Raw genomic sequence first — 9519 nt, forward strand, 5'->3', positions numbered from 1 at the left:
AGAAGGTGAGTGACCTAGGGGATTGTGCTGCCAGAACATTTATCAACCAGCTGATTGAAGACTTCGGTTTAATGAAGAGTGAACCTATCAATAGCAGGGCACAAGATGGAGTTTTGGAGACAAGTGGTTGATGAAAAGCTGTTTGGAGGTTTTATTTAGGTAAGTTAGGGAGACAGCTTGGGGTGTTGTGGAATGAAGCTTATTTTGTCCTCTTGTTGTTCTATTGTACATTTATTACCGATTCATTTTACAGTGTTGTTTTTTGGGACCAATTAACTGTGATAAATGAGGATAGATGTGTACTAGTAAGAGAACTGGCTGAATCCCAGCAAGATGCTGCAGCCACTCTCCGCTGCTGTTATAAATGCACTTGTAGAACTCCTGTCTCTACAGTTTTGGCAGTAGATTATTTTCCAGTAGAACTTTTAATGGACTAAAACCTGATTTATATTGACTGTTATCTTGAATTATTCAATCACAAACACACACACGCACATGCACATCCATGCATGCACACACACACACATGCATGCATACACACACACAAACACACACACTCACACACACATCCACACACATGATATTTGAATCTGATACCTCATAAATCACAACTTTGGTTTCCGTGTTTCTGATCGTCAGGCAATGATAAAAATAGAAATAAAAGAACTTACTTTCGTATGAAATTAGCAGCATTTGAATACAAACAAAATACTAAAGAAGTTTGTAAACAAAGTGTTTTAATTAGTTGGAAGCATTTGATAGTCTCGTATGGACTTATATTGCTGTGTAACTGTCAGGTGTTTTGAAATATTACTACAGAAATATTTGAATTTATTTTGATAAAAATATGTAAGTTTAGAACAAGCATAATGGATAGAATAACCAAGAAACTTTTGTAAAGCTTTGCTGAGATGAAAAGATCATACAAAACAGACACATGTGTTTATACAAAGTATATGTGTCTGTTTTGACTTGTTCTAATATATTTCAAAAGATTAAAAAGTTTCTTTTATTTATGTTTTGTCAATTCTAAATGGACTCAGATAATATTTCTTTGATTATATTTTATGATTTCTAAAAGTGTATCTATGTTGATTGTGTCCTAATATAAAGGGGTTTTCAATCAAACCACTATATTCTTTAGAAACTGAATCATTATCTGTGTCTACAAATAAATATTGTTAGAGTTCTGTATTACATAAACTACTAGTATTACTCTATTACTCAACTTCTATAATAATCTGTATTTTCATTATATATATATGTGGGTGTACACACAAACACACACACACACACACACACAAGCAAATATGTATAGGTAAGCAAATATATATGTGCGTGTGTGTATGTGTAAGCAAATAAGTATATAGACATATATGTATTGGGTCTTCCCATAAATAATGTGGTTTTTTTATATTTCTTTTATTTTTCATAATTAAGATAAACAAAGTTCTTTTTTAATCTAAAATATACTCTCCTTCATTTTCTGCAATGCTCTTCTATCAATCTGGTAGACTTGCAAGGCCCCTCTTCCAATAGTAGGGGGCAGGGGGCAAACACAGACACACAAACATATACACACACATACACACACACACACACATATATATATATATATATATATACATACATATATATGATGGGCTTCTTTCAGTTTCTGTCTACCAAATCCACTCACAAGGCTTTGGTCAGCCTGAGGCTATAGTAGAAGACACTTGCCCAAGGTGCCACGCAGTGGGACTGAACCCAGAACCATGTGGTTGGTAAACTAGATACTTACCGCACATTCATTTCCAGTACTCTGCAACAACAATGTGTCTGGGAACAAAAAAATTTGTATCAATAACGTCTTTGTCTGCCCCATGGAAAAGTGGATGCTAAAACAATGGTGGTAACGACAATGCAATACACACACACACACACACACACACACACCACACACACACACACACACACACAACACACATATCTCTATGTATATGTATAATATTTTGCTGCATATCTTTTGCACATTCGCTCACGGGAGTAGAACCTTTGTTTTTTAGCTTGTCTTGGCAGCTAATTTGTTGCTCTAAGGCAATCTTACTATATTTTCAACACAACATAAATTTTATAAATAGTGTGGATAATTAGTAATAAACATCGTTAATTCCACAATTATGTAATTAAGATACATAGTTAATTAATTTACACCGAATTGATTTTATGCAATATTTATCCCAAGTCATTTGGAAATTTTATGTTAATCAGAAATGCGGAGGAGGAGATTGGGCGGGTTGGCTTGAGGAGGGACAACGCTCCAAACCAAGCAAGATGGTGTGAGAGCGGTTGTGGTAAGAGTGAGATAGATCCAGCTACCCCCTTTAACAGGGACAAACCCAGATTTAAAATATTGGACATCGATGTATATATGCATGTGTGTATGTGTGCAAAAGTGTGCATGTGAGAGAGAGAGTGAGTGTGTGTGTGTGTGTGTGTGTGTGTGTAAGTAACTTTTCTTTTCTTACTTTTGTCGTTGGACTGGAGCCATGGTGGGGTGTCCCCTATGAAAGGTTTAGTCAATCAAACAGACCCCAGTGTTCATTCTCTTTTTTGAAGTCTATCACTTATTTTATCAGTCTCTTTACCAAATCATTAATTTATGTTATACGTATGTACCTGTATGTATGCATGTGTGTGTGTGTGTGTGTGTGTGTGTGTGCTTATGAGTAATATGTGTGCAACCACATGCCACAACTAAGTGATTAACTACAAGCGGAACACACATACAGCGAAATTAAACACAGCAAATTATCTTTACTTCCGGTTCAATCTATATAACTGTTCTTTCTAGTTGGCTGATTTACATATTATATTTGCAATCTCTGTCTGTATTCGATGGTTTTCCTTTGATCTTAAGTGATTTTTTTAAAGTTTTAGCTTTTTTTTTTTGTTTTCTATGTAATATTTGTTTTTCATTTACAACAAACAAGTGTTTTTTTTTTTTTCCCACATCACTGGAAGTAGACATGACAGTTCATTTTTCAGAAGATACCTTTGCTTGTGTTCTACATTAAGAAAACACAAACCAAGAAGGAAACAAGATATATACTAAGTCAATATGTAAGATGCCGAGATATTTGCTTTAGATTCCCAGGTTTGGGGAAAGTGTTTTTTTCTTTGTTATTTTTGGGTTTTCCTTGTAGTTTTCTTAATACTGGCATGAAATGTCTTAACAAATAAATGTATTGAATATATCATTTCAACAAACTGGGAGGAAAATATATGGAGGGGGGAACCTCTGTAAGAGAAAGTCTGAAACACTGAGTCTGACACATGTGAGCTTTGATATTTACAGGAGAAATAATTTTCAATCAAAGGTGATTGCTTCTGGTGTGATATGTGTGTGTGTGCGTGTGTGCCTGAATTTATATGTGCATATACATACATGTGTGTAAATATACATATGTATATATCTATCTGTATATATTGTGTGTGTGTGTGTATATATGTATGTGTGAATATATATATTATATATATATATATATATATATATAATATATATATATATATATATACATACACATATATACATATATATATGCATATATGTATATATATTTTGCTGCATATCTTTTGCACATTTGCTCATGGGAGTAGAACCTTATTTTTTAGCTTTATATATATATATATATATATATATAGTTATAAATAAGGGCAAAGGAAAAAATTTCTATGCCAATATGCTGAATGCACACACTCAAACACACACACACACACACACACACACACACACACACACACACACACACACACACACACACATACATACATACATGCAATCATGCAGGCAAACATATATATACACACACATATACATACATATGTATGTAAAGCAGATGGTCAGGTCGGTTTCTTTCACCCCTTCGGGAGCTCGCTTCCTTCATCCATTAAGACTCACTCACATTGCCTCAGCAACATAATCCATAATCTCGTATTGAAATATTCATTGGAGTTCAGAAAACATAATAATTAATCTTTTGTAATTGAAAGAAAAGAAACTAAAACCCAAATACAAATATGAAGGACTGTTTGACTATTGAGTTTCTGTCAAAATAATCATTCTGTTTGACATGAAAAGGAAACTAAAAAGCGAAAGAGAAAAGAAAAGTGGAACTGCTGTTTTAGATTAAGTTAACTTTGTATAATATTGGGGAAGTGGAGTATTTCAAATTGACAGAATCTATTAAACAGGAATTAATACAAATTCGAAGTATATAAATTGTTTGATTAAATATTCATGCTAGCTGGTGTTTATGTTCTACAGAGACTTGCAGACTTCTTGCTTTTTTGCAGACTAGATGCCAATACTGGATGTCAGTAGGTTTCAGAGATCATCAAGAGCGAACACATACCATTTGGAGCCATTCTCTCAATGGTTTTACAACACCCCCACACCTCCCTCACTGATGTGAGGTGCCATCTACTGGATCATTTGCTTAGAAGGGCCTCAGCTGGAGCATTTATCTGTCGACTGTGGTTTGACTCCTGGGAAAATTTGCTTCATGCTTCAGATGATCAGATGTCTTACACTGTTTTGACTTCTTCCTCCAGTTACAACTAGTTATACATATTTGCACCTGGCTATGACCACCTGCAGTAGTTATTCTTACTTGTTCTTATTTACTCTTATTTTCCATGAATATCTTGTTTACTTGCTCCTAGTTAGCCATATTCTACATTACTACATGAGCCAGTTCTCCACATGGCAGTATTGTTAAGAAGTTCACTTTACAACCATGTGGTTTTGGATACAGTCCCACTATACAGCACCATGGACAACCCTGAGCCAAACAATGCTTTGTGAGTGAATATGGTACAGAGAAACTATGTGAAGCCCTTTGTGTGTGTATGTACACAGACAGACACACACACATTGAAATACTTAGGTTCTAACGAACCCTGCAACTGAACATTATTGTGTGTGTGTCTTGGTGTTTGTGTTCGTCCCCCCCCCACCACTTGACAACAAGTGTTGGATTAGGATCATCCCCATAACCTAGTGGCTCAGCATAAGAGTCCAATAAAGCAAGTACCAGACTTTGAAAACGATAAGTACTATTGGATTGGGTCGACTTGTTCAAGTAAATCACTCAAGGTGGTGCTCCAGCATGGCCACTGTCTAATCACTGAAACAAATTTAAGAAATTAAAAGAAGATTCCACATAAACACGTCCATGAACATATCATGTATGTGCCTATATATCCAATCCAGTTAGTTTTTCCTAGTTGTTCACAGTCTCTCCCTCCCTCCATCTCTCTCTCTCTCTCTCTCTCTCTCTCTCTATATATATATATATATATATATATATATATATATATATATATATCAGCCGAAATTGCGAGGATGATCTGGTTCTTGACTGAAGATTGAAGGCTTCGAATGTCCCGTCCATGTTTTTTGTATCGTCTCCCAAATGTTTTGCGTTCTTGTCCCAGTTTGTATTTTTATACATACACACACACACACACACACACACATATATATATATATATATATATATATATAGTACTAAGGAAGGGTGCAAATAGCCTGAAACCAGGCTGGTCTGCTGGTCCTGTCACTAGAATATGGTAGAAGTTTGCTCCCCTGCTTGCAATATATGCGATGCAGATTGCATTGTCAACCAGCTAGAGGAAATGCCCTCTTGGGGTTAAAAGATCACAGTAATGTCCATTCATATTGAACAGTCATATTGAAGTGGTGACAAACATTACTTGCAAGTACAGTTACTGTGTTTCATCTCTTACAGAAATCTTATAATGAGCTGCTTTACTTGTTGCAAGATCGGCTAGATACTCTCCTTTTTGCTCACAATCTATATATCAACCTGCTGCTAGTTGGTCACATCCTCTACAGGCAGTTTTGTGAGTTTATTTTTGGCATCAGGTAATTTAGACAACATTATATATATTTCCATAGTTCCGTGTTAGATTGCAAGATTATGCCTAATGTCTCTCGACCCACTAACCATAAATAACTGAGAATGGACTTCAGAAGAATCATGTGACATGTTTGATGGACAATCCACATTATTCTGTTAAAACAACTCCTCACTTTCACAGAGAAGTTGATTTATTTAGTTAACCACTTTCAGACATCTTTGCTCGTAAATATGTGTTTGTGTATGAGTTTATAAATACATATATACATTAAAACATGGACATACAACTCACTCAACACATACATAAAGACATGCACACAAACACACTAAATCTGTCTTTTACATTACCATAAGCATGTATATGAGTAAATATTGCATATATACTTACGTATATGCACACACACACACACACACACACTCATACACACACATATAAACACAAGCATGGCTGTGTGGTTAATAAGCTCAGTTTGCAACCATGTGGTTTTGGGTTCAATCTCATTGCATGCCACCTGGGCAAGTGTCTTCTACTATAGTCCTGGGCCTGCCAATATATATATATATATATATATATAAAATACATATAAGAAAATACAAAATGGGACAAGAACGCAAATCACTCAAATAGACGACACAAAAAACGGACTGGTCATTCGAAGCCTCTAATCTTCAGTCAAGAACCGGATCATCCTCGCAATTTCGGCCGATTAATCTTGAGATCACTCCGATCCAGCCAGCCCCAAGGAAAAACTAAGCTACGAGCATTAGATTTCTTGGAAAAAGGATCGAATGTATACGAAACAAGGACAGAAAAACAGACATATATATATATATATATATATATATAATCATTGTTTTGGTTCCAAAATGGAGACGAACACCAATTTTTCTATGTGATGTGCTTGGATACTTGTTAAGGTATTCCTTAACAGGAAACCAATAGTAACCTTAATACACAAATAAAGAATCTTTATCCACCAATGTGGTGTTGAGCACCCATTCTCATTGCTTGATATTTACACACACATACACACACTATTACTACTAGGTTACTAATAATAACAGGGCCTGAAACCACATGATCAGGTGGTTCAAAAGTGACTTCTTAAATATGCAGAAAAAATTAGAAAATAAAGACTATAATACTTTACATTTCATTACTGCATACATAATTTCAATTATGATTAATTTGAATTTCATAGTTTTCAACAAGATTTAATTAGATTGTATCATTGAGACTATTTCTTTCTTCTCAATGGAAATGTAATTCTAATTGCCTGAATTTTTATTTTGTTTCCACTAACTTAAATATGTTATTATTGTTCACTTAACTATTACGTTTTGTAAGGATGGAGTCCCTAAGTAAATTCTCATTTGGTCATGTGATGTATATGGATGAGGACAGTTGCCAAAAATGTGCCAGTCACTGAAAGTGGATGCGAGTTGTGGAAGAGGGAGGCCCAGGAAGACATGGGTCAAAGTATTGAAGACTAACCTCAAAACACTGAGCCTTATGAAAGAGGTAACAAAGGACTGCGATACCAGGCACATTACTGTACTTGACCCACTATTGCAGAATTTGTCCACACCAGCAGAATAGGTGCTGCTAGTGCCACATAAAATGCACTAGTGCTGGTGCTACATAAAAAAAGTACCCAGAACATTTTATAGAGTGATTGACACTAAGAAGGGCAGCTGACTGTAGAAGCCATGCCAAAACTGATTATGGAACCTGGTGCTGTTCCTGGCCTTGCCAGCTCCTGTTAAACCGTCTAACCCATGCTGGCATGGAAAACAGATGTTAAATGATGATGATGGTGATTTACTGCTAGGCAGCGAGCTCGCAGAAACATTAGCACGCCGGGCGAAATGCGTAGCCGTATTTCGTCTGCCGTTACATTCTGAGTTCAAATTCCGCCGAGGTCGACTTTGCCTTTCATCCTTTCGGGGTCAATAAATTAAGTACCAGTTACGCACTGGGGTCGATATCTAACCTTGTTTGTTCCCTCTGTGTTTAGCCCCTTGTGGGTAGTAAAGAAATAATTATTAAACCAATAGCGTCATTAGTATTAAGACTACCATTAAAAGAGCTGGATGGAAACTGAAAGAAGCCTGTTGTGTGTGTGTGTGTTTGCATTTCCCTGTCATTATTGTAAATGAATGAGTGTAATTTATTTCTAGTGTTTTTTTAAAACATGTCTGACCATAGGGAAATATTACCATTTTTTGGAAACAGGTGAGAAAAATCTACTTCGATAAACTGTCTGACTCATGCAGACATGGAAAAGTGTAAATTAAAACAGTGATGATGATGTTGATAATGTATACACATATTTCAATAATCATGTATATAATATTTATAATGTATATGCAGTTGTAGAATGGCACTCACTGCAGTATTTCCTCTTGTAAAAACTTCTCAAAGAGATTTAGTTAGCACCATTCAACATTTGTATATACATTATTAATGACACATCTTGTTATTTTAATCTAATGCTGTTACAGAGCATACATTAATTGAATTCTAGTCTGGTCTGTTTCCACGCAGTTCAGTGGATGTTTTATTTACTGGTTTTTATATTGCAACAAATATCTTATGGCATAGTTCAGAATGCCTGGTGGAGGGTGGTTGTCACTGAGGGGACCAACTGAGGTCAAAACACTGGTGTCTAATGGTCTGACAAGAATATTCTGAGTCAGCTTTGTTTTTTTAACATGCAAGTCTCTTTGAGAAGTTTTTCTCAGACAAAAGATTACAGCTAGTGCCAATCAACATTTGTTTTTAAATCATAAATATTTTGTGTGTGTGTGTGAGGGGATGCATGTATTTTATAATATACACAGACAACATATATATCTATTTCAGCAAAATGACTGTCATTATTACACTAGGTAATTAGCCGGATGTCATAATACAATCAATTCACCTCTTCAATATTCACATCTCTACTGACCTCAAAACTTTTGTTATATATCACATCTTTCATTGTACTTTTATACTACACTATATGTGTTACCAGACATAGGCTCTTCCAGCAGCCACCCTCTTGACCCAGGACAACACTATCTCCTCCAAGCACTTGATGTAGGCTTCCATGTTGAGTCTGAGGCTGTGTTGGAAGATGAATGGAGGCATAACATCGCTATCACTAGTGATCACTCCAAACACCATGATGTTGACTGGATGTTTGATTTTTATCAGACTCAGTACATGTCCTCAGATTACTCCCAAACACTCTGCCTGTCTTGCTGTGTACACCTTAGAGGTATTAATACCGTAGTGCTTGCTGTATAAATAACAAAGTAATATTGCAGAAAATGAATCAAAATATAACAAAACAATGTTGAAGAAAGTCAATAGGAACCTGTACGGTGATTTATAAATGTGCTTGAGTGAAAATTAGATCCTTGAACCTAGAATACACAGGTTCACACTAATAGCTACACGTCAATTTTAGTCAGCCAGGAAGTAAATCATTGGAGTGCAATTATTTCGTAATTAGTTGTAGTTACTCAAAAGGTTATGAATGAATAAGGGGGAACAATGGTCGGGGTTGGTACAGTAAAGCAGTGCTGCAGTGAAGCTGTTGCTGGT

Source organism: Octopus sinensis, linkage group LG26 (assembly GCF_006345805.1).
Source record: "Octopus sinensis linkage group LG26, ASM634580v1, whole genome shotgun sequence".
Classification (NCBI taxonomy): Eukaryota; Metazoa; Mollusca; class Cephalopoda; order Octopoda; family Octopodidae; genus Octopus; species Octopus sinensis.